At 43.3% G+C, this 24,810-nt stretch overlaps 1 protein-coding gene across 44 annotated transcripts in view; it reads left to right on the top strand.

The window, feature by feature from the left end:
- Nucleotides 1-24,810, top strand: part of MAP2 (microtubule associated protein 2) — a 291,706-nt gene that overhangs the window by 154,433 nt on the left and 112,463 nt on the right. For 36 of the 44 annotated variants that reach the window (XM_077919560.1, XM_077919532.1, XM_077919557.1 and 33 more), the window contains one exon: nt 8,024-8,096. The exons of 6 other annotated variants lie outside the window; for them this stretch is intronic. The gene's annotated coding sequence lies outside the window, so the exon portion shown is untranslated. Of the gene's footprint in view, nt 1-8,023; nt 8,097-18,163; nt 18,203-24,810 lie in introns of all 44 variants that reach the window. 2 more of the 44 variants (XM_077919536.1, XM_077919521.1) reach the window with 1 other exon arrangement.

Below are 24,810 nucleotides of genomic sequence, written 5' to 3'. Positions count from 1 at the left end.
ATTTTCTAGTGTACATTAAGAATTGGGTAGATGTTAACAGGAGCCATTTTTTAAAGTGAATATTCCTATGGCTGTCGAAATATTGCTGAGGAAGACTGACATCTGCCCAGCAGAGATTAAAATCAAAGTGAATCATTTATCATATGGATGTGCCCCTGATACAGCATACCCTGCAACATTTCTCAAATGAAAATAGGAACATCTTCTTCTATGCTTTTTCCACATTTGATCTCCTGCACACATAGACGTCATATACACATTGACATTGGTCACCAATAAATTTTAGCTGTAAGCTGCCTTGAGTTCCTGTCAGGGAAAAAGGCAGGAAAATAATAATAATAATAATAATAATAATAATAATAATAATAATAATAATAATACGACCCAGTTACCTGAGAGTAAGCCCCATTAAATACAGTGAGACTTCCTTCTGAGTAACCAGGGGAAGGCTCAATTTACAATAAAGGAATAAATACTCCCCGCATTTCCTTAAAAATGGTTGGCTGCGGAAGCATTGCAATTAAAGAATGTAAAGTGGATTGGTCATATTTTCTTTCAAAATTATAGGAAGGGCTTCATATGCCAGCTTCTCTATTTGGTGCAGGGATTTTATTTTCAGTATAAACAGGGCTCCGTTTTTGCACCAGCACCAGCACCTGCGCGCACACACACACACCATTTTTAATTGTTCTCCGAGATGTGGAGGGGAGGAAAAAGGAAAAGCAGGACATTCTGGGATAAAATCAGAAACTGAGATAGCTTCCATAATTTCAGGACTGTCCCTGGAAAATCAGAACACTTAGTGTGATACAGGTGTGGGGAACCTGTGGCCCTCCAGAAGTTGCTGATCTAAAACTCCCATCAGCTCCAGCAAAGCATGGCAAGGAAGCAAGCAGCTGGAGAGCCAAAGGTTCCCCACAAATTCCCTAACCAACAATAGATGAAGAAGAGTCAATACTCTGCCCCAAAGCAGGTGCCTGGTGGGTTCTTTTAAGATGACACATAATCTCAGTGCTCTTCTGTGAACTTCCTCATGTGTATATAGGAACATATTGTGGAAGAAGGATACCAATGTAGTGCCCTCCAGATGTTGTGGGCAAATTCACATCATCCCTGACCATTGGCCATGCTGGCTGGTGCTGAGGACAGCATGTTGGCTGCTTCTCTTCTAGAACTTTAATGGGATTGCTGCTAGTGATAGAATTCCAGGTTTCCATTAGTCAGCGGCTTTTATCATCCAAGCTTCCAAGCATCTCAATTATTTCTTCATTCATTTCTTGCATTTATAGCCTGCCTCTCCTTTTAGGAGCTCAAGGAAGCATTCATGACACTTTCCCCTCACTTCCAAAGGGTATAGGAATTGTATAGCTGGATAGCCATACAATGCAGTAAAGGTCCAGGGTGACAATAAGCTACAATCAAATTTGATGTGGCAGTCTCTATACATGACAATTGCAGATGCTGGCTGGGGCTGATGGGAGTTGTAGTCCAAAACATCTAGAGGTCCCCACATTGCAGTGATACACACACACACACACACACCCCACATATAGCATACAGCATATAACACCCAGTTGACCTTGACCATGGCTTAGCTTTATGTCTGATTGAGCCCATGAGCCTGGGACTAGTAAGACATGTGCATAAGCAGATTAGGCAGAGTAGTCTGTCTCTAACATACCCACCTGTACAGGGGCTCAGGAAACATTGTAGTGCGCTTATGTAGCATAATCATGTGGTTGTGTGTTAGGAAAATAGATGCCCTATTTCAGTCCATATGATTTCTCACAGAACACACAGGTAGGTTGTTTCTGACCACATACATCTTGTTTGTCTGTGCAGCCATAGGGAGTCATTGTGCAGTAACAGCCCAAGCTGTTTGTACATGACAAAGGCCATATGCTCTCAGTGAATGTTAATGCTTTCACGGTTTGAAGTATTCTCAGAGTTGAAAAAGCATAGTCCTGATTATTGCTCCGCCTCCAGAAGACCCTGTGCAATAGGACTAGGAATGCTGAGCTGATGGAAAATAAAACTAGAAAGCCAGCTATAACCCATGGTTTGCCGGCATATCCAGGCTTTCAGATTATAGGACTGAATTCAATTAAATCCTGTGCAGAGTAGACCCACTGAAATTAATGAACCTAAATTCAGTGAGTGTACTCTGAGTAGGACTAGCAGTGACCATCACCCATAGTTTGGGTTCCCAGTTGTGACTAGTGTGGACTATGGTGGTGTGACATGAGAGTTGAGCCATTGTTTCCTTTTGAAAAAGAAAGAACCAATGCGTTCTTTGAGCATGTAATATCTTCACTCCTAGCTTGCATCAGGTCCTGCACTTCTGCAGACTCTACGGTGATGTAGAGTGGAGAAACTCCAAATCAGCAACAGGGACTTTTTATTTTTGCACATTAGGCTCAGTCACACGTAAAAACCATTCACATTGATTTGGGATTGTATCCTAAGCTGTTCAGCTTGGTGGCAAACGGGAAGTAGGAGAGAAGTCCCATGCTCTTGATTTTATTGGTCTCATAAAGTGTTGTAAGAATTTACAAGCACTCGTTGCATCATAAATTACAGATAATAAAATAGCAGGTGGCACATTCTTTCAAGCAGTGTATTAAAATTATTCCTCTTGGCAGGATCAGCAAAACAACCCTCAGACTCACCCTGCCTGAGTGGCTACAAAGCAAAGCACGTTGTTATTTCAGAGAGATGTAATTTTAATGACAACTCTGCCATGCTGCTCTCTGCAAAGCATTTGTAAGTGCCCCACATTAATTATAAGTTTCAACATCTTCCTCAGCTCCTCATTTATATCATGTGGGCAATAATTGCAAAGAACAAGCATAATTTATGCAACAATTATTACATTGGTTTGGATGGCAGGGACCGAACTCTCTCTGTGTGTGAAGCTGTTCTGTATTAATCTGATAGATTAAATTTTCTCTCATTGGAGTGTTTCTGCACTGTTGATCTCAAACCAGAGGTTAAAATCATAAGTAAAACTAAATCCTACGGCGTGTCAGATTTGATCTGAAGAGGGGCAGTGGGGAAACACAGCAATTTTTAAAGCAATGGTGAAACGGATAAGGACCGTGGTTCTCATTTTTACTTTCTTTCTTTGCAGACCACTTCAAAAGCGCAGGTGGTTTCAGTGGACCACTTAAAATAAAAATGTTCTTCACCCACAGCACAATCGGTATTGCATTATGAAAATCATAGGCCCTAAGTCAGGCCACTGAAAAGTGTCCCTGTACTTGGCAGAGTTTTAGGGAAAAATTAGTAGAGTCTACCAGTGTCATATTATGAAAATTCCCGCCCCCCACTGATCTCTGTTGTCAGAAGAAGAAGAAAAATTAAGTGCAGATATTCTCAACTGTTCTGCAAATCTTTCTGCATACCAAATGAATGGAACTCCCACATCACACTTCAAAAATCCCTGTTCTAGGGTGTCTAGAGAAGATTCTTGAAAATTGGCAGGGTGGTCAATGGGCTTTTTCTCCAATGACTATGGTTGTGAGTGGCTGCTGGAGTCCTCAGTTTCACTAATGCAGATTTTTGAAAGATTGCTTTTTGCTTCAGTGTTGACCTGCGTGCATATATTCTTTAATTGTTATTATTTTGTAGAATGCCCCTTACTGGAGCTATTCTCTGCCACTGTGCATGCCCTGCAGCATATCCAAATCTGCTCCAGAGGGAGGAAAGTCCCATTTCGCAAACAGAATTCATTCTGCTTGCCTAATGAGTTTCTTAGTGCTACATTGTATACAGCCCATATCAGGGAACTGACATCAGAGCAAAATAGAGAGGCGAGGCTCTCCAATGATGCCGGAGAAGGAACCAGTACAGGAGGAGAGAGGGCTCCCGCGGGGGAAGGAAAATCAGGTGACACCAGGAAGAAAGGAGGGTTGGAGAGCACTTCGGAGGGGAGGCTCCGAGACTCTTCAAGTGAGGTTAGTGAGGAGAGTGGAGGACCACCGATAGGCACGCCCACTCTGCGCAGAAGGCTGCTGCGCAGAGAGGCGAGAAGGAGGCTGTCCGTTAAGGAATTTTTATGTTGGAAGAAGTTTAGGAAACGCCCACTGACGGATTCTGCCAGCGACTGAAGCAGTCGTGCCCAAGGGGGGCTGCTCAGCCGGGGAAAACACAACTGCCTCACGCAGTTTGGAGCAGGTGGAGGTTACACACAAGCAACCCCAATTCCCATGATAGCCCATAATACCAGTTATTACCCCTTCACACATGGAAGCTTCTACATAAGCCTTATTCAGGTGTTCTCACCCCCCCCCCAGGTATAATAACACAAATGCGAGGGAGGGGGTGAGTCCACTAGCTCTGCCCCTCATTTCTGCCCCCCCCCCGGGAGTTGGAGGGGTAGCCTCTGAAGTGGAGATCTCCTTCTACTTGTGGGGGATCCTTGTGTAATTTGGCGTACTGTACTGATCTTCCAGGAGTCTCTATTACATAGGGAGTCTACACAAGGACAGCAGGCTCCCCACTGCCTCCAGCAGTTCGCCTCCGACTAACGGAAAATGAGAAGGGTGGAACTGAGGATGGGGCAGAGCTAGCATGCTCATCCCATTCACACTCATGTGATTCTAATTGAACGGGGGATTAGAAAGTCTGGGTAGGGCTATAGTGTGTGTGTGCGCGCGCATGTGCATGCATGTGCCAAACCTAAGAAACATTAGGAAAGAAAAATTTCTTCGGCGATTTCTAGGGACATAAACACAATGAACTGCTTAAAAGAAAAGGCATTAGTCCTGGCAGGTATTAGTCCTGGAAGGTTTTGTTAATCCTGACATCTGTAGCAGGCCCATATTAGGTGAATGCTATGCCTGTAATATGTAAATTAGGTTTAATTAGCCTTCCATATAGCTTTAAGCCATTTAAAATCAGACCTGGCCTTGGGGGGAAGTTTACAAGTGTTAATTTGTTTGTTTCATTTCTTATAAAACAACTGGACCAAGCAAACCTAATCTTTTTCTTATTATCTGGATCATTTAGAAGCTGCAGATCTTACAGTGTTTTGGATTATATCTGTGCCTAAGAGCCATCTCTTCAGCTAATAACTATTTATGCAGCTACTTGCTGTATCCCCTGAGCTAAACCATGTTGAATTATTTTTGCTGCAGTGGCACATCAGAAGGCATGGCAAGGCCGCTAATGCTGAAGGCACTCAGATGTCTCCACTGTATTGATCATTCTGCTGAGCCAGAGGAAGCTTAATTAATTTGTTTTAAAATTCCTCTGCATACCATGGATGGGTGTTACAAATCAATGTGAGCTACAGCCTCGATTCCAATCAGCTCATTATAATGCAGCTAATTACTGCATTGAGATGACTGGGGCCTTTTACTGGGGGGCTTTGCAGAAAGATGGCAGCAGCCTTGCTGTCATAATGTTTGTTATAAGGCTTCCCCATTCAAGGCTCTCTGGGGAAAACAGCCTCCTCTTCCCCACGATGCACACAGGTTTGTTCTTGCCCTGAAAAACAGTACCTTCTCGCAGCATGAGCTGTTTGTGCCAATGCAAACCAGTTTTGAAATGTATAACAAATGAGAGATCACTGACAACATTTTGCATACTATATGACATCAGGTTGTTGCCAAGTGCTCACTCAGTAATCATGGCTCTCTGTACCTGCATGAGACACACGTTTCCAAAATTGTGTTTGTTTGAGTCATGCTTTAGGTGCACACTTAGAATGATTTACATACACACCTAAAATCCATGATGTACGAAGCATGCTTTTTAGGAGGCTCTTCAAACCCCCCCCCCCAAAAAAAAAACAAGCTAGCTTCAAAGTAAACATCACCATTTCCCACCAACATTAAACATATCAACTCTTCCAAGCCTGCAACCATACATTGGTTAAGAGGAGTTATTGCAAAGTGGTGTTTCATTGTCTAAGTGGAAGGTGATTTCTTTTTAAAACCTTGCTTACCTTCACAACATCCATGTGAGATTGCTTGTCCCTTTTTTGCAGAACTGATGTTGGGGGCGGGGAGGTGTGAGCAAAGGGCACTCACTAAATCGGTAGTTGTGCAAAGAAGTTAGACCTTGTCTCTCAGATCTAAATCTTCAGTGTTTCTACTAGGGACCTTATGGTTTGCAGTGAGCTTTTTTTATTAGCTCACAGGCCTTCATTTCCCTTAGCATTCCTCTGGCTCCATCCTTTACCTCTTCACACATCCATGTTCTTCAGTAAGCCCTTGCTCCTTGCACACACATGCTGTTGCTTATCCTCACTGTAGCTAGACTTTGCCACTGATGGAGAGAGGTCTGGTATGCATGGCCTGCTTTCAGACATACTCTCTGTACACCCCCCACCCCCTTTGTACTTTATGGGTATAGGCAAGACTGTTGGGTAAAATGTGCATTCGCCCCAACAATATCTGAAAAAACCAGTCTATTGTGATTATGTTGTTGTTTAGTCGTTAAGTCGTGTCCGACTCTTCGTGACCCCATGGACCAGAGCACGCCAGGCACTCCTGTCTTCCACTGCCTCGCGCAGTTTGGTCAGACTCATGTTTGTAGCTTCGAGAACACTGTCCAACCATCTCGTCCTCTGTCGTCCCCTTCTTCTTGTGCCCTCAACCTTTCCCAACATCAGGGTCTTTTCCAGGGAGTCTTCTCTTCTCATGAGGTGGTCAAATATTGGAGCCTCAGCTTCACAGTCTGTCCTTCCAGTGAGCACTCAGGGCTGATTTCCTTAAGAATGGATAGGTTTTATCTTCTTGCAGTCCATGGGATTCTCAAGAGTCTCCTCCAGCACCATAATTCAAAAGCATCAATTCTTCGGCGATCAGCCTTCTTTATGGTCCAGCTCTCACTTCCATACATCACTACTGGGAAAACCATGGCTTTAACTATACAGACCTTTGTTGGCAAGGTGAGGTCTCTGCTTTTTAAGATGCTGTCTAGGTTTGCCATCACCTTTCTCCCAAGAAGCAGGCGTCTTTTAATTTCGTGACTGCTGTCACCATCTGCAGTGATCATGAAGCCCAAGAAGTAAAATCTCTCACTGCCTCCATTTCTTCCCCTTCTATTTGCCAGGAGGTGATGGGACCAGTGGCCATGATCTTCGTTTTTTTGATGTTGAACTTCAGACCATATTTTGCGCTCTCCTCTTTCACCCTCATTAAAAGTTTCTTTAATTCCTCCTCACTTTCTGCCATCAAGGTTGTGTCATCTGCATATCTGAAGTTGTTTATATTTCTTCTGGCGATCTTAATTCCGGCTTGGGATTCATCCAGCCCAGCCTTTCGCATGATGAATTCTGCATATAAGTTAAATAAGCAGGGAGACAATATACAGCCTTGTCGTACTCCTTTCCCAATTTTGAACCAATCAGTTGTTCCATATCCAGTTCTAACTGTAGCTTCTTGTCCCACATAGAGATTTCTCAGGAGACAGATGAGGTGATCAGGCACTCCCATTTCTTTAAGAACTTGCCATAGTTTGCTGTGGTCGACACAGTCAAAGGCTTTTGCATAGTCAATGAAGCAGAAGTAGATGTCTTTCTGGAACTCTCTAGCTTTCTCCATAATCCAGCGCATGTTTGCAATTTGGTCTCTGGTTCCTCTGCCCCTTCGATTATAGTGACTGACAAACAGAGAGCATGAGTTACTAAAGCCCACCAACTTGTCTGTTATCCAATAAATCATATTTCTGATGAAGCAAACCCAAGTGGTTAAAGCCAAGCCAGCAAAAATACTCATCAAAAATACACAGAAGTGGAGTCCAGGATGAAAATGACCTAGAGGCAAATCTGTAGAGTTGGAAGGAAACACAAGGGTCATCTAGTACAACCCCCTGCAATGCAATGCAATCTTTTGCCCAACATCGGGTTCGAATGCATAACCCTGAGATTCTCTACCAACTGAGCTGTATCCATTCAGCATATTGTCCAGATAATAATAAACATTTTGTAAATAACTTGTTTCTGAATGAAATGAAACGTATCTGTTTTTCGCAGGAAATCTTTAGTCATTCAAATTTATCCATTCATTTACAGGCAACTGAGGCTTTTTTTGGTGTCCTGAAAACGGAGTACAGGAACCTTCGATTGGTACTACCCATATAAATAGGTAACCCAGTTTATCATGCTATTGTTTTATTTTAAAACACTTCTTTATTTTATCCTCACAATGCAACTTGAGCATCTATTTTGCTCCCCAGGGAGACTTGCATCCGCAGTATGGTCATTTAGGTTCCACACTAATTTATAGGCAAGTATCCAACAAAGTTGCTCAAAGACCTCCACCTGTACTATGGAATGTCCTCTCCCTCTCCCTTTGTGCCCTTGTACCCTTCCAGTCTGTTATGGATATCCCCACCCCCAACCATCATCTGGAACAGATTTGGGGGGCACACATGGAGGGGAGATGAAGTCCCATTTTACTGGCAGAAGTCCTTGTTATAACAGGATGAATTTGTTGGATGCAATCCTAGGCTACCAGATTTTAATGATCCAAGTATTTTTAACCAATGGGCAGATTTGGTATGTCAAGTTCCTTATACTTCACTTTTGTCATGTTATATTTTAGCTATATTGTTGGGCACCCTGAAAAACAAAATTTATACTACAATTGTGGGATACAATGATATAAATAAACAATGTGTCCAAGAGTGAGTTGCGCATATTAAACTCATAGAATAGTCCAAACAGTTCAAGACAACAAAACGGATCAGCAAGGAGTAGCATGTCAAAAAACAACCTCCAAACCAAGCTGCACTATAGCCATTACCTGGTTTAACTTTATTAATTCATTTATTTTTGGCAAATAAAAGCCTTGCTTCCGTTGAAAGTGGCAGCTGGCTGCTTTCAACAACAGCCCATGACCTTCCTGGGACAGAATGACCCGGTGGGAATGGAGCTAATGATAACTGACTCTCAACCTCATTTCCTTTCTCCTTGCCAGCAACAGAAATGTTTTGGGCACCAGAATCCACCCCCCCTGAAAAAAGTGACTTCAAAGCCTATGAGGAAGACTCAAGGCTATACTTTCAAGGAGATGAAGGAAAGACTAGAAAAGGATAAACATTATATGTATGATTTTTGCTGCATATGCTTAAGACGTTTTCTTAGGACTGCAAACCTGTGCACACCTACTTGTGAGTAAGTCCCACTGAAATCACTAATACTCACTGGTGGAGGAAGGGGGTGTGGTGGGTGCTTTTCACCCCAGGTGTCATCCCTCAGGGGGGTGACATCGCCCCCCCGGGCCGCTCGCTGTGGGCAGTGCCCTCCTGGGCCGCTTGATGCGGGCGGCACCCCCATGACGCACAGCATATGCGCCGCTCTGGATGCCAGAGCAGCTAGCTCCTCATCTGCTGATACTTTATCAGTAGACGTCAGGACAGTAAGACCTAAAGATGTGTCCCCCACTAGCAGACTGGGAAGCATAGTCATTTTACTTATAAGTCCCAAAGATCTCAGAAGCCCCACTCCAGAAGAACTTGGCTGCCCCTGTTGAGATATGATAGGCACCCACTATGTGCACGTTCTGGAAGCAGTTGGAAGACATTCTTGTTTAAATGTATTTAAATATATTCTTGTTTTAAATGTTTTTAATTGCTGTTAATTATCTTATGTATAAATTACCTTGATTCACCTTGATATGGTTGTTTAGAAGGAGATTACTAAATTGTAATAGGAACATGGGGTCACGAAGAGTCGGACACGACTAAACAACAACAAGAAGTAATAATAATAATAATAATAATAATAATAATAATACTCAGGCAGTATCTTATATAAACCAAGATGGCAAATTATGAATAAAGATGAACCATTCATAACAAAATTGGACAGATTCACATGACAACAGTTAACTTAAAATCTAGGACAAGTTCCAGGTAAATCTTTTCAGGATAGCAAGATGATTTAAGCATCCTCTCATAGCATGACAGTTTGACACAGTTAATATCTTTTGGGGAGTATTTTGGGTTTATTTATTTATTGCTTAACTTGCACATCTATTATGAAGGATTTAACACTGCAGAGCAAAAGCATTGATGGAAGGGTATTTAGTGGGGGAAGTGGAATTAGAGTCTAATCAGTACGTGGGCCAGATATGTTCAACTTCATATTGAGTGGAGATTTCCTCAACATGTTCTGCTTAAGCTTGATTATAAAGCTTTTCAAGCCAGATATTTGCCTTTTAAATAGGGTTTAGAAGGTGTATGGGTATTACTGCACCATTATTTGTCCATGATACTGTGTGAAATACTTGCCTAGCTTTGAAATTCTTTACATCCTCGCCCCTCTCTGCCTGGCAGTTCTTGGTGCCCTCTAGACATCCTTCCTGTTGTGCATTCGGGCTGGTTTGTGCTGAGGATAGTACAGGGAAAAGGTAAGGTAAAGGACCCCGGGATGATTAAGTCCAGTCAACAGCGACTATGGGCTTGTGGTGCTCATCTTGCTTCAGACTGAGGGAGTCAGCGTTTGTGCCCAGACAGCTTTTCCAGGTCATGCGGTCAGCATGACTAAACCACTTCTGGTGCAACAGAACACTGTGATGGAAACCAGAGTGAATGGAAATGATTTTTACCTTCCCACCACAGCTGTACCTATTTATCTACTTGTACTGGTGTGCTTTTGAACTGCTAGGTTGACAGAAGCTGGGACAGAGCAACAGGAGCTCACCCTGTAAGGCAGATTCAAACTGCCAACCTTCTGATCAGCAAGCCCAAGAGGCTCAGTGGTTTAGACCACAGTGCCACCCGCTCACCAATAGTACTGGGGAGTGTTCTCCAATAGTAGTCTCCGCTCAGGATAGTACTGGGGTGCTTTCAGTACTGTTTGCTCCTGCAAAGGTTTTGGGGCAGACATACTGCTTCATTTCCAGTTATCTTCCTGCTAACCTACTCTTCAGCTCCTAACACATATGCAGTAATGACAATCTTAATCTTCTTCTTCTTCTTCTTCTTCTCCTCCTCCTCCTCCTCCTCCTCCTCCTCCTCCTTCTTGCAAAAGGGAGCTTGAACTGAAACCTATTTTTTATTTTTCAAAATGCCCCATAAATATCCACTTTTCTGGTCCAGAGAGCTTTTGGAAAGCAGAGGCCAGCCAGGAATCTGTTGGGGATGCTCTAGCAAGAAGCAGGAGGTTGGTCTAGATGACCAACAAGGCCTTCTCCAACTCTTTGATTCTGTGCAATATCCTAATTTTATTGCCAAATCTGTCTTGGATGGGCATACAAGGCAAAGGAGGATAGATAAATGCTCCTCATTCCTAATATGCAGTTTATTATTATTATTATTATTATTATTATTATTAATTTAATTTCTATACCACTTCATATTTTAAATAAAAAAATCTCAAACTGGTTTACAAGTTTCATGATGGGAGAAGTTACAGTTGCCAGACAACTCCTAGCCATACATCTTTTAAGGCAGAGGTTGTCAACCCTGTTATGTAGAGCAATTGCCTGATGCTATATAAGACAGTCCTTTGTATGAAAAGTCGAGATAACAGGGAGAATAAAAACCAGCCAGGAGTAGAAAGTTCAGGATCCCAGAGTTTGACCTGAAGTTTCAGGGTTTTAGCTTGCCCCTTCAAGAGAAGCAGTGTCTGTTTTAGTCCATGAGCAACATGCCCTCAGTGGGTCTTGTTACCTGAGTGAATCCACCTCCTCCTTGTCATTGATACAGCTCTCTGTCCGCTTGCCATTTCCCTCTGGACCCAATTTGCATCACCAACCCAGAGGGCAAGACAAGCAGAGGCTGCTGCTGCTACTGTTTTTCCCACTGTTTACACAGAGGAGGCAGGTGAACAGGCAGTTAGAGCAAGAAAGAGCCACACCTATTGCAGGCCTATCTTTTGAGCCTCAACAATGCTGTGTATAGCCCTGTTTTATAAAACCTTTACACTCATTATAGCCTGAATACAGTAGTCAAGGTTGAACAGACAACACTGGTCATGTACACTGTCTCTACAGTCTACACATGTGCAGTGCCAGAGATAAACATTTTAGCATGGGGACAAAAGTCTACACTGTTGCCCCCCCCCCCCCTTGCAGATTCATGCCCCCTCACCCCTGCCCTTGCACAGGCTTCCTTTTCTTGGTGGCGGCAGCAGCAGATGATGAAGGGGAGCTAGTCACCATCAGGCGAACTATCCCTCTTCGGCTGCTGAGCCACCACTACTGTCCAATTGGCTGTGTCCAAGCAGATCAAAGGGCGACTGGGTCCTACTTCTCCAGGTCCAAGGAAACAGGGTGTCCCTGGACTTTACCAGCTCCCATTCTCAGCCTTGACCACAGCACTGCCCCACCCCTTCTGAGCACCCAAGACTTGAGGGAAGCAGCTTCCAAAGTCTCTTTTATGTCTACACCTTGCATGGGACGTGTCTATTGTTCTGAGTGTAAAGGAGACACTCCTCAATTCTGTCCTATGCTGAACAGGTCACCCCAGGCAGGGGTGGGGGGGAATCAAGAGTCAAGTCCTGCAAGGCAAGCTGATATGACCCCTGCTGACCTATTTTTGTGGGGGCTTCCTGGAGAAGCCTCTTTGTGTCTCATTCCATGCAAGCTTCCTTCTCTCAGTGGTAGTGCAGGAGGGGGACAAAGGGGATAAAGTTTCTCCTCTTCATTCCTCTTCCCCCACCAGTGGGAGGGTAGATATAGGTCAGCTTAGGGCTAGCTGGGGGAGGCAAGACTGCCTCTTTGCTCTTCTCTTCCATTCTCTGTTCCATCCCTTTTTGTCATCTCCCTAACCTGCTGTCTGGCACTACACAGGTCACTTCAACTAAAGACTCACAAAGATTTAGTGCATATGTTTATGTTTTAGCGTCCTGTGATTAGGATAAGGCTGATAGGCATTCTCTAATTTTGCAACCTATGTTGACAGACAAACTCAGTCTAGTGCCCAGAATTCTTTGAGAGAAAGAATGTGCTTTAAAAGGTGCATGTAGCCTAGGACTAATCTAAACACTGAGCAATCTGTTTCAGGATGCATTAGACTGTCTATGGTTTTATGCTTTTAGAAGCAAATCAGTGTCTTTCCAATAAACTATGAGCCAACTGAACTTTTTGGGTTTGATGTAGGGGAAGGAAAACCATCCCCAAAATGTGATGTATTGTATTAATAAAACGCTTCCAAATTTGTTCTACTTTGGTTGTATACTGCTCAAAGAGAGCTACTACCAGCCAGCAGCATTGTCAGATATATGATACTTCTAAAATAAACTGGTAAGTATGCAAGAAGCAGCAGGCTTATATTTTTATTATTATTAAAATCATTACCGATTTCCCTAGCCAGTCTTAATCTGTCATGCTGCCGCTCCACAAATGCAAATTGTATTTCATTCTTAAGTCAACATACATTTACATGATGAATAAACAGAATTACATGGGTGAAAAATAGACGCAAAGTGACCCTGAATGGGCCGGTTCTTGCTAAATGTGGAGCATGACCAGATTAGAGAGGGCTCTGCTGTCTTTAGTAGCCGAGTTGTAGGGAGAAAGTGCAATGTTCGTACATACATTTAAATGAATAAACATTTAAATGAACAGTGACCTTCTGTCTGAGAATAAAATCTTTTTTCATTCTTTCCTCCCCTCTGTGGGAAACATGACAATGTTAATTAATCCCTGGAGAATTGTTTCATACAAGCACTGTTCTGAGCAAATGAAGTCTTCTGAGGTTGTATGAATGCCAGCCCCACAGTCAAAGTGCTGCCAAAAGAAAATTCACAATGCTTTGTCAGTGACCTGGTAAAGCTTTCATATTCAAAGGAAAATTGTTTTCAGATCTTCTCCAAAACTGTAAATTGTAAAGCTTTGGAGTGATAGATAATGTCAATTGTATGATATATATTAATATTAATGCTGGTCGGCCGCATTCTTGGACTGAAAGACAAACTAGCACAGAGGCTGGTGTTTCTCTGTGTAATTGCCTGTAGCACTCTTTGCTGTTTAGCACCAGTGCCATGTCTTGAAGGAGGAAAATTTCATGAAATGTGATATTAAAAGGAAATAGGGTTTAAAAAAATCATTAGTATATGCAATGATTAGCATATGCAACTTGAATATGAACTTCCAACCTATCTGTTAACAAACTCAGGAACAAAACAAGTTGAGCCAACGTATTTTTTAATACCACGACACACTCCTCTGGGGATGCAGTAAAAATGAATAGTGGGAACCTATTTCTCTTCCTCAACCTGGGTAGCTCCTATCATTTTATGATGTACATACTAAAGGTTCCTCATTGATACAAGCAGGAATTGTCCACCCTTAATCAGTCCACCCTGGCAGCTTTCCAATCTTGCCAGCCAACTCCCTTAAGAGCATCACCCAGGCAGCACAGAAGTAGCTAAATTGAGGCTTCTGTAAAACTGTATACAACCCCAAAGCAAAACTTTGGAATATTCTTAAACAATGGGGAAGGTTTAATCAGGCTAAAAGGGACATAAATCCAGTCATTTTGGGAAATGTTGTTATTCATTGACGTCATTGCCGCTGCTATATGGCTTACTACTGCTTTTGCTTTCATGTGTTTTTGTGTGCTTATTTTATCTTTTTACGTATCCTGCTATGGGTACCTTTGGGTGAAGGGCAAGTAATAATTACAACTAATAAATAAATTAATGTATAATTTTTTTTTAAATCAATGCACATTTAGATGTTGTAGGTTAAAAGAAAGCTAGAGCAGAGTAGTTGAGTTGGGGAGCATTAATTTAACCTTTGTTTTCAAGACTACCTAGCAGTTCGAAAGCACCCCCGGGTGCAAGTAGATAAATAGGGACCGCTTACTGGCGGGAAGGTAAACGGCGTTTCCGTGTGCTGCTCTGGTGCCGGTTCGCCAGAGCGGCTTCGTCATGCTGGCCACGTGACCCGGAAGTGTCTGCGGACAGCGCTGGCTCCCGGCCTATAGAGTGAGATGAGCGCACAACCCTAGAGTCTGTCAAGACTGGCCCGTACCGGCAGGGGTACCTTTACCTTGAAAGGTACCTTTAGTCTTGAAAGGTAAAAAGACTGAAGTCTCTGCTTTTACTTCACCGAGGCTATGCTGTTCAAACACACCGAGACATCCTCATAGAAATAGAGGTACAACCAAGCATCACGCACTCAGTAGCAAACATATTTTGCCAGAGTTTCACCAGACATGCTTCCATTGAGTTTCAGATATTATTCTGATGTGTCAAATACTATTTTGTAGTGGCCCAGTTAACTATAAGTGTCATCTATATGAAGATGACTAAAAAGGGGAAAAAACTAGAACAGGGGAATGAGGCATGGTCTTCAAGAAATATTTGCATTGCTATTGTTTCTGATAGCACCTGAACAAAGGGAAGTGATCCGATGCTTGTAAAGTGGCTTGGATCTGCATACTGGATAAACTCTCTGAATTTGGTCTCTGATCCAAAGACAAGGTGAGCAGGTAGGAGGGAAATCTGTAGAAAGATTGCTAGCTATCCTATGTGGCTTCCATACCATAGTGAGATGTCCAATTTGGCCTCAGTGACACATGCCTTAGTTATAGCCTGTTTGGATTACTGTACATGGGGCTACCTTTGAAAAGTGGTCGGAAAATTCAGCTGGTTCAAAGAGCTGCAGCTGGATTGCTGACTGGTGCTGGTTATAGGACTCATAGGCCTCCTTTGCTGGAACAGCTCCACTGGCATAAAAAATTATTTAAAATAAAAACATTATTTAGGAATAAATAGAACAGCTCCACTGGCTGTTTCCAGGCACAATTTGCTGGCTATGACCTTTTATAGCCCTACACAGCTTAGAGCCAAGCTATCTGAAAGACCATGTTCCCTCATACCCAAGTTTTGAGATCTTTGGGGATGCCCTTCTCTTGGTCACACAGGCACATGTGGCAGAGGGAAAAGTTTGGGACTCCCTCCCTAGAGAAGTTAGACTGGCTCCCTCCTTGCTGTCCTTCCAACAGCAGGTGAAGACTTTCTTATTTCAACAGGCTTTTGGAAACTGACGGCTTTTAATGAAAGTGTGTGTATTTCTATCATTGCTTAATTGTTTTTAATTCTTTTTTCTATGTTCTTAGCAGTTCTTATTTTAATCTGTAAAGTGCCTTAGTCCCATCAGGGAAAAAGGCACGGAATAATAATAATAATAATAATAATAATAATAATAATAATAATAATATAAAGCAGTCAAGTGGTATTTAAACTACTTTGTTAATCTTCAGCACAATCACTGAGAAGTTGTTGAAAGAAGTTGAAGGCTTACTCAACTTTAGTTCCATTAATTGACAGGAGATCAGGCTAGTGATAATAATAATGCAAATTAATAGATTGACTCATCATCCACTCCTGCAAACATGTCTAAAATTGGGACACAGACTGTGTTTAGCCTGGGATTATACAGTCAGAGGTGGCACCAGCTGCTGCAAGTTCCTTACTTAACATCAGAATTCAATAAAAGCCGGGACTAGGGGAGGAAATTCTCCTCCCTTTGGCATAGTTAAGAGGGTGCTTGATTCTGCCTCTGAATAGATTTTTATATCACATGTTGAGTGTGGAGAGGGCAAAAGAATGCTTGGCTTCTAAGGACCAGATTCGGCATCAGAGATGTCTGCTGTTCATATGTCTGCCCTAATCACATAGACATGCCCGACTCCCCACTTTATAAGTTATTAATGGCTGTTATTAATGGCCTCGGACTAAAACGTAGCTGAATACAGTCCATTGCTTTCTATGTGGAGTGTACATGCAGGGATGGGGAAGAGCCATGATGCTCTGCGTGTTACAGGACAGACATACTTGGAGATGACTGACTCATTCATATGGGAAAGGAGCTCTTGCATCTTCCCACCGCTGATCCAAAGAAATGAACGAGGGAGGACAAATTCCATGGCTTGAAACCATTCTGTGAACTTGGAAGAGTTGCTTCAGTGGCCTCATGCTACTTGCTGAGCCAATGAGTGCTTTTTCTGATAAGAGTTATTGTTGTTTTGAAGTCTTTTTGAGAGCAAATATGTTTTCTAGCTTTGTATATTTCAAACACACAAACAGTACTATATGGGTGACTGCATAACATTAAATTAACACTGTGTATTTACTGGTTGTTTAAGGTAAGTGTCATATAACAATTTTTATTGTAAGAGCTTTAATATTTTTCAAAATAGTCGCTTAAAGAAAAACCGGATAGCTGTTGGACTAATAATTAGCCTACACAGCTTATTGCCCTGTTTACACTGATGGGGGTGTTGTCCCTTAAATCTCTGGCCAACATCTATAATGGCTCTCCAGGCATGACAAATACTCATTTTGGGAGTAGTCCTTAGTAATTTAAAATACCGTTTCTACCTTATTTCTTCACATATCATTGGTCATATCTGTTAATTAAAGCTTTCATGTTGTACTATTCACTACAATTCTATGAATTCATTTTACAAAGCTGAATGCATAATAATTAGCAAAAAGAAGAGAATCCTAAATATATCATGCTTCTTGGGTTATTTTTAGACATGTGCACCCACATACCGCTGGTACCCTCATTGCCTTTGGGAGCTGAAAACCCCATCTGTAAATTTCAGATTAGATCCTTGTGTTAATGGTGTTTTTGTTAGTATGAAAGAAACATGCGTGCATATGAAAACTCATTGTGTGTCAGTACTGGCTGAAGCTGTTCTGACAGCTAAATATTTTCCAGGAGAAACCATTCAGCAAAATAAAATCTGTCAAGGCATTTCTGCTGCCATGGACTGCTGAACGTTATGGTGATGGTGAAAATACTGCAATGCACCAAGTGTGTGCTAGAACTAGCTCTCACTTAAAGGTTAAAAGAAGATATTACCTCTCCTCCCCCTCCCCAGTATGTAGGCGGTATTTTAATCAAGTTCTCATGGTAACAAACATAGCAATTTGAAAGTGCTGGAACTAACAGAAAATTGGCCTCCCCCCCCCCTTCCTGTGCTTGAGGTGGGGGTGTTAAATCAATACAACTGCAGGGTTATTTGTTATTGCAAGACCTCTAATGCTGGAAGAATGCCAAAAAAGGGTGTTTTATGTTAATGAATTCAGAAAACAGACACTCCAAAATCTACCTTTCTGGAAAAAGGAGCCAAAAAGTGTATGATTCAAACACATTTTGAGTAGGGATGCTTTCCCCCCCCCCCCGCCCCCCCCACCTTCTGAGTCAGTGGTCATGATTTTCTTTGTTTTCCACCATGCTGCCAGCTTGCATTTTCTGGAATTTGTCAAGATACTACTGCAGTGGTAATGTGCATGTTTAGATTCTTTTAAAAGAATAAAATCCTTTTTGTCTTTGACATCTTGCATGTAAATTTCATTTAAAGTTGTGCAAGAGGAGCAATTATTCTGAAATGTCACTGCACTCTGCTCTCCTTTGAAGTTGACATGTTTTTCCTTTAACTCAGGATGTTGTTGTGTGTACCAGTACTGGGGTCCATGCATGCCCTTTTTACACACACGCACACGCTTTTGGCTAGCAGGAAGAGGAAGGTGATCCAGCTTGCTTTCAAACTGTAGGGAAGGAGAATTCAGTGTGTATCATTTACTAGATCAGGCCCCATAAGAGGTAAATTGATGTATGCCAGAATACGGAGTATTGGTGTAATCTAGTCATATAATAATAATAAATTTTATTTATATCCCACCCTCCCCAGCCGAAGCCGGGCTCAGGGCGGCTAACAACAATAAAACTGTACAACAGTACAACACAACACAACACTCTAAAATCATTCATTATAAAATTAATTCAATCAAACCAATGGCAACCATTGGGCCAGAGCTCCGCGAAGATTGCCGAGGGAGGGAGTCAGGCTGTGCCCTGGCCAAAGGCCTGGTGGAACAGCTCTGTCTTGCATGCCCTGCGGAAAGATGTCAAGTCCCGCAGGGCCCTAGTCTCTTGTGACAGAGTGTTCCACCAGATCGGAGCCACAGCCGAAAAAGCCCTGGCTCTAGTTGAGGCCAGCCTAACCTTTCTGTGGCCTGGGACCTTCAAGATGTTTTTATTTGAAGACCGTAAGTTTCTCTGTGGGACATACCAGGAGAGGCGGTCCCGTAGGTACGAGGGTCCTAGGCCGTATAGGGCTTTAAAGGTTAAAACCAGCACCTTAAACCTGATCCTGTACTCCACCGGGAGCCAGTGCAGCTGGTATAGCACTGGGTGAATGTGATCTCGCAGCGAGGACCCCGTAAGGAGTTTTGCTGCAGCATTCTGCACCCGCTGGAGTTTCTGGGTCAGTCTCAAGGGCAGCCCCACGTAGAGCGAGTTACAATAATCCAGTCTGGAGGTGACCGTTGCGTGGATCACAGTGGCTAGGTCAGGGCGAGAGAGGTAAGGAGCCAACTGCTTAGCTTGGCGGAGATGGAAAAATGCCGCCTTTGTTATATCTGCAATCTGCGCCTCCATGGAAAGGGAGGTGTCGAAGATTACACCCAAACTCTTAACGGACGGTGCTGGCACTAATCGCGCCCCTGCAAGAGATGGGAGTTGCCCCCCCCCCAATTCCATATCGTCCCGTCCCAGCCACAGGACCTCTGTCTTCGAAGGATTTAGCTTCAACCGGCTCCCACGTAACCATCCAGCCACAGCTTCCAAACATCTGGTCAGTGTGTCTGGGGCCGAGTCAGTATGGCCATCCATCAACAGATAGAGTTGGGTGTCATCAGCATACTGATGGCAACCCAGCCCAAAACTCCGGACAAGCTGGGCGAGGGGGCGCATAAAGATGTTGCAAAGCATCGGGGAGAGTATCGCAACCTGAGGTACTCCACACACCAAGGAGTGGCGCGATGACAATTCCCCCCCAAGCGCCACCCTCTGTCCCTGACCAGAGAGAAACGAGCGCAGCCATTGAAGGACTGTGCCCTGAATCCCCACGTCGGCAAGGCGATGGTCCAGGAGTTCGTGATCGACCATGTCGAAAGCTGCTGACAGATCTAGAAGAATCAGCAGCCCCGACTCGCCTCGATCCAGCTGTCTACGAAGATCATCTGTTAGGGCAACCAGAGCCGTCTCGGTCCCATGACCAGCGCGGAAGCCGGACTGGAATGGATCCAGAGCCGATGTTTCATCCAGAAACCCACCAAGCTGTTCAGCAACCACTCTCTCAATCACCTTACCCAGGAACGGAAGATTCGAAACCGGGCGGTAATTGGTTAGATCTAAGGGATCTAATGATGTTTTCTTTAAGAGCGGGCGCACCACTGCTTCCTTCAGTTCCCCTGGGAATGTCCCCGTGCCAAGGGACAAATTGATGATATCCCCTAGGAGGGCCCGCACCTCGTCTGGACACGCTCTAATCAGCCAAGACGGGCACGGGTCGAGAGGACAGGTGGTGGGCTTTCCAGCTCGGAGGAGTCTGTCCACATCAGCTGGGGATATCCGGTCGAAGTGGTCCAATACTGGACCCGATGACAGTCGAGGGGCCTCCAGTTCCTTTATTGTATCCAAATTGGCAGGGAGGTCATGGCGGAGCAACAAGACCTTCTCTGCTTCCAGTGGATTTGCATGTTAATGCATATCCCCAGCCACATTCTGGTGCATGTAGTCATGCATAAATACAATTTTTATGTGGGACTAGAATTGGAGCAGGGTCCAGCTATGCATAAGAACGAAATAAAAGTGGTATCAGTAGTCGTATCAGCAGGATGTATGACTAGATCGGGCTTCCAGTTGCAGTTCCTGGCCCCATTTGGTACCCCAACTCCCCCAGCTGCTGGCAGCTGTTTCATCTGGGATCCCTTGAGCTTAAATAAATATTCCAATTACATTTTATACCAGACTGTTGCCTCCCTCTGTCTCAGCTAATCAATGTTTCTTTTAAAAACAGTTCCTCCCATGTCACCTGAAAGCACCCTTGAAAGCTCATTCTACTGTATCTTAATTGAGAGAACAATTAAAAGAGCCATTGCCAGAACCAACACAAAGGGATATAGCCCTTGCTAGAGAGTTGCTTGTTTCAAGGCTCTAGGTTTTGGGGGTTTTTTAAGCCTATAGTGGTAATGACTCATATAGGCCTGCGTGGATGGAATCCATTCATTTAATAATAATAAATAATAATATTAAAATATTAAAATATTTTTTAAAAATATTTTTTTCTCTCCTGCCGGTGGGTTGAAGGAGAGTAGCAACCAGAAACCCATTCATGGGGAGGACTGTTAGTGAGGAACGCAACATAAACAGCCTTGTCATCCTCTTCCACAGTAACCTATCACCTTCCACTACACATGACCTCTATATCTTCCTCTACACATGATCACTGAAATGCAGGATAGCATCACTTATGGCCCTCCTTCCCCAAACTCCTCCCAAACACATTGTGTAAACAACAACAGCCTACCAACAAAATCTACCACAGCTGATTGTCCCAGAAGAAGAAGAAGAGTTTGGATTTGATATCCCGCCTTTCACTCCCTTTAAGGAGTCTCAAAGCGGCTAACATTCTCCTTTCCCTTCCTCCCCCACAACAAACACTCTGTGAGGTGAGTGGGGCTGAGAGACTTCAAGGAAGTATGACTGGCCCAAGGTCACCCAGCAGCTGCATGTGGAGGAGCGGAGACGCGAACCCGGTTCCCCAGATTATGAGACTACCGCTCTTAACCACTACACCACACTGGCTCTCTCCCAGGAGGCATCCAGCAGAATTAGGAACAGTGTTACTAAAGTCCACCAAATTCACCCAGTCACTATCACCCTAGGGAGCACCTGCTCCCCATCCCATCCTGTGTTACACCCAGGGAGGGCCAGCCTTCTGCCAGTTACAAACTTTTGCTCGGAAGGCATCTGGCAACTTTCTCCTATCATACAGGCTCTCACCCTGTATGTTAACATATGAGAGTGCTGGAGGTGAAATAGTTAAACAAGTTACCCAATCAGAACCTAGGGGGGTGGAGTCCGAGGGACTATAAAACCAGCTTTGGGAGGGGCAAAGGGGGAGTTCGTTGGGAGTTGGGTGGTTGGTTGGGGTGGGAGGGAATTGGGATAGAGTCTGGGGGTAGGTTGAGTTAGCGTAGCGAAATAAGCTGAGTCAGGAACAGTTAGGAGCTAGGAAGACAAGTAAATATCTGAGAGGTGGTTTAGGGAGTGAGAGCAGATAGCGGAAGTTATAGGTCTGGATAGGCAGCCCATGATTGTAATTGACTGAGACCGTTTATGAAACCACATGCTTGTTAAACTGCAATAAATAAGCAGTTTATGTTCCAATTTAATCCTGACTGGATTCAGTATTGCCCCAGGTAGGGTCTGGGTGGTGGCAGCGAGAAATAAAGTGCTGGCACAGGGATCAATAGACGGTGAAGCGTCCAGGGACCCTGTGTGATCACCACAGCCACTCCCAGGGACTTCACCAGTCCCCCCCCCCCAATCCTGCTGTTTCCCCTGAAGCAGCTTCATTCTTAAGGACTTGTTGGCACACTTCTGCCTGAAGACTTTTGGCAGATCTAGGAGTTTTACTCTTTTTTTTTTAATGAATATTTATTGGCGTTTCCATAAACCACACAAAACAAAAATAGACAAAAAATAACAAAAATCCAAAAATCCAAAACTTAAAAACAATTAAAAACACATAAAATTTCAATTACTTATTTTCTTATAACTTGTTTCTCAGACCTCCTCACACCTCCCCTTCTTGTATTCCAATTTAAATTGTCGATTCAGCAAATCCTTAACTTATTTCTCCACTTTGACTTAATAATTTATTCTAACATATTGTTATTTTACTTTTCTTCTTTCTTCCATTTCCTCCATTTATTTTACAAGCCTTATTTTCATTTAATTTAGCCCATTTCAAAAACCAGTTTTAACTTATCCAAACTTCAACATCAATACTTATACCTCATTATTCATTCTTAAATATTTTTCCTAAAGTCGACCAACATTTCCCTTCCACGACTTTCCCAATTTCCATACAGATAGCAAAACCAAATAAAAACAAAACAAATTATAATTATATACCCTTTGGATTCCCAGACTCCACCCACCCTTTCCCCGGTTTCAGTCCCCAACAAATATCCATCAGTCTCAATATTCTGTTTAGCCTGGAGATCTCACGTCCGAGGCTCTTAATTCTCTCTCAATTCCTCTCTACCGTTCTTTTTGATTGTCCTTAGTGTTAAATCCCAAATCTCGGAGAGGCTCCGGCCCAACAGGATCCATGTTTCTTCCAGCCAGACCTTCATATTTAAGAATAAAGCCTATGGGGTACTCCAAATCTTGTTTCATACACCTTTCAAATCCAAATGTCCCCAAAGCTCCAACTTCCACCGTAATCAAATTTATAATCCTTCAGTCTTCAGATCTCCACATAAGGAGATCTCTCAGTTCTCCACTCTCCAATTCAGGCCAGACTTTCCACATCAGATTTTTATTTTCCTTTGTTGCCATCATGTCAGGCCTCAAAGTACAACTCTCCTTTAACATCTGCAAACTTGCAGCTCCTCCTTCCTTTTCTTCAGGGGCAACGTATGTCTCCTTCTCCATATTCTCAAAACTCTCAAGTTTCTCTATTTGTCCAGTTGAATAGGCTTCCTGTTTCGCATCCTTATCAGATTCAACAATGTTCTTTACTGCTAAGTCCAGAGTCATAACATTTGTAGCCAAAACATCAGTTTGGCCTTGTAACTTTCCCAAGAGAACAAATGCTCTGTCCAATTCAGCCTGGATTTTCCTTCCTCCAGCCATTCCTGTAATGTCACTAAAACCCTCTAGGGGGATTTTAGTTCCTTAATATTCCTTTCAGCTCAAGTCCAAAAATCACATTATTTTATATCAGCCCTTCCTTATTTTCAACAAATTGTAGCAAATGTAACCAGCAGAAGTAACAAAGGCAGGGTTCTCTTTTTCCGTCTTGACAGCTTACTTGACAGCTGTCAAACTCTTCAGTATTTCATCAACAGGCTCTCTCACGGGACGCTCCCAGGTCCAGGGGGGTGAAACTTAGCTCCCAAAATTAGTCTTTTATCCTCCAGTAAGAATTCTTGTAATGTCAAACCGTGAAGTTAAGGTCTTTTACAGAAAAAAAAGAAGAAGAAAATTCTCTCGACCTTAGCTAGCAGGTCCTTTGCTTTAAGTTGTTTACAAAGGGGGGGGGGGCGGACTTCCTTTTTAACCCTTCCCCACTCGTTCCTAATTCAACAAATTTTTCTTTTAAAGTCCAAATTTCCGTACTACTCACGGGTTGTTGCTTTAGAGTCCAATTGTTCAAAGGAAAAAGTCAGCGCTCTCCGACAATGGCTTGCAGCTTCACTCCGCAGAAGAAGCAGTACTCTCAGCACCGCGCCGCACCCCGTCCCCGTTCCGAAGCCTTTAAAAAGGCTCCTTCGCAGATTTGGGGGGCGCAAATGGTGCCCGCCGAGTCACTACGCTCACAGGCTTCTGTGCCTGTGATTTTAAGGGTCCCCCCGTCGCCGCAGCGGCAAGACCCGATCCTGCAGAGCCGATTCCCTCCGGAGCTCGGAGGGAATCCGCCATTAATCGATGGCGCTAACCCGGAAGTCCCTCGAGTTTTACTCATTTCCTTGCAGATGGAATGGTACGGATAGAAATTTAAAAGCACAGGGCTGCTTTTCTTTACAAACTGCACTGCATTCTCACTTTTATGGTTGACAACTCCTTGAGGTCACATAGGTGAGAATGATTACAAGTAGAACTTACTTTGCAGGGTAATGAATCAGTCCTGGACATGGAAATAAAAACATGCCCAATTTAAACTGATTTCAGATCTAACAGAAGACTACAATGATCCATTTAAATCATTCCTACAGTCTTTGGCCTACAACGTGACTTTGGGTGCACTTCTAGCAGTTGCCATAGCTACTGTGAAGAGTCCTTCATTGTCAGTGTGGTAAAACATTTTGTT

This window comes from Podarcis muralis, chromosome 1 (genome assembly GCF_964188315.1).
Source record: "Podarcis muralis chromosome 1, rPodMur119.hap1.1, whole genome shotgun sequence".
Classification (NCBI taxonomy): domain Eukaryota; kingdom Metazoa; phylum Chordata; class Lepidosauria; order Squamata; family Lacertidae; genus Podarcis; species Podarcis muralis.
This window is presented reverse-complemented; position numbering and strand designations above follow the sequence as displayed.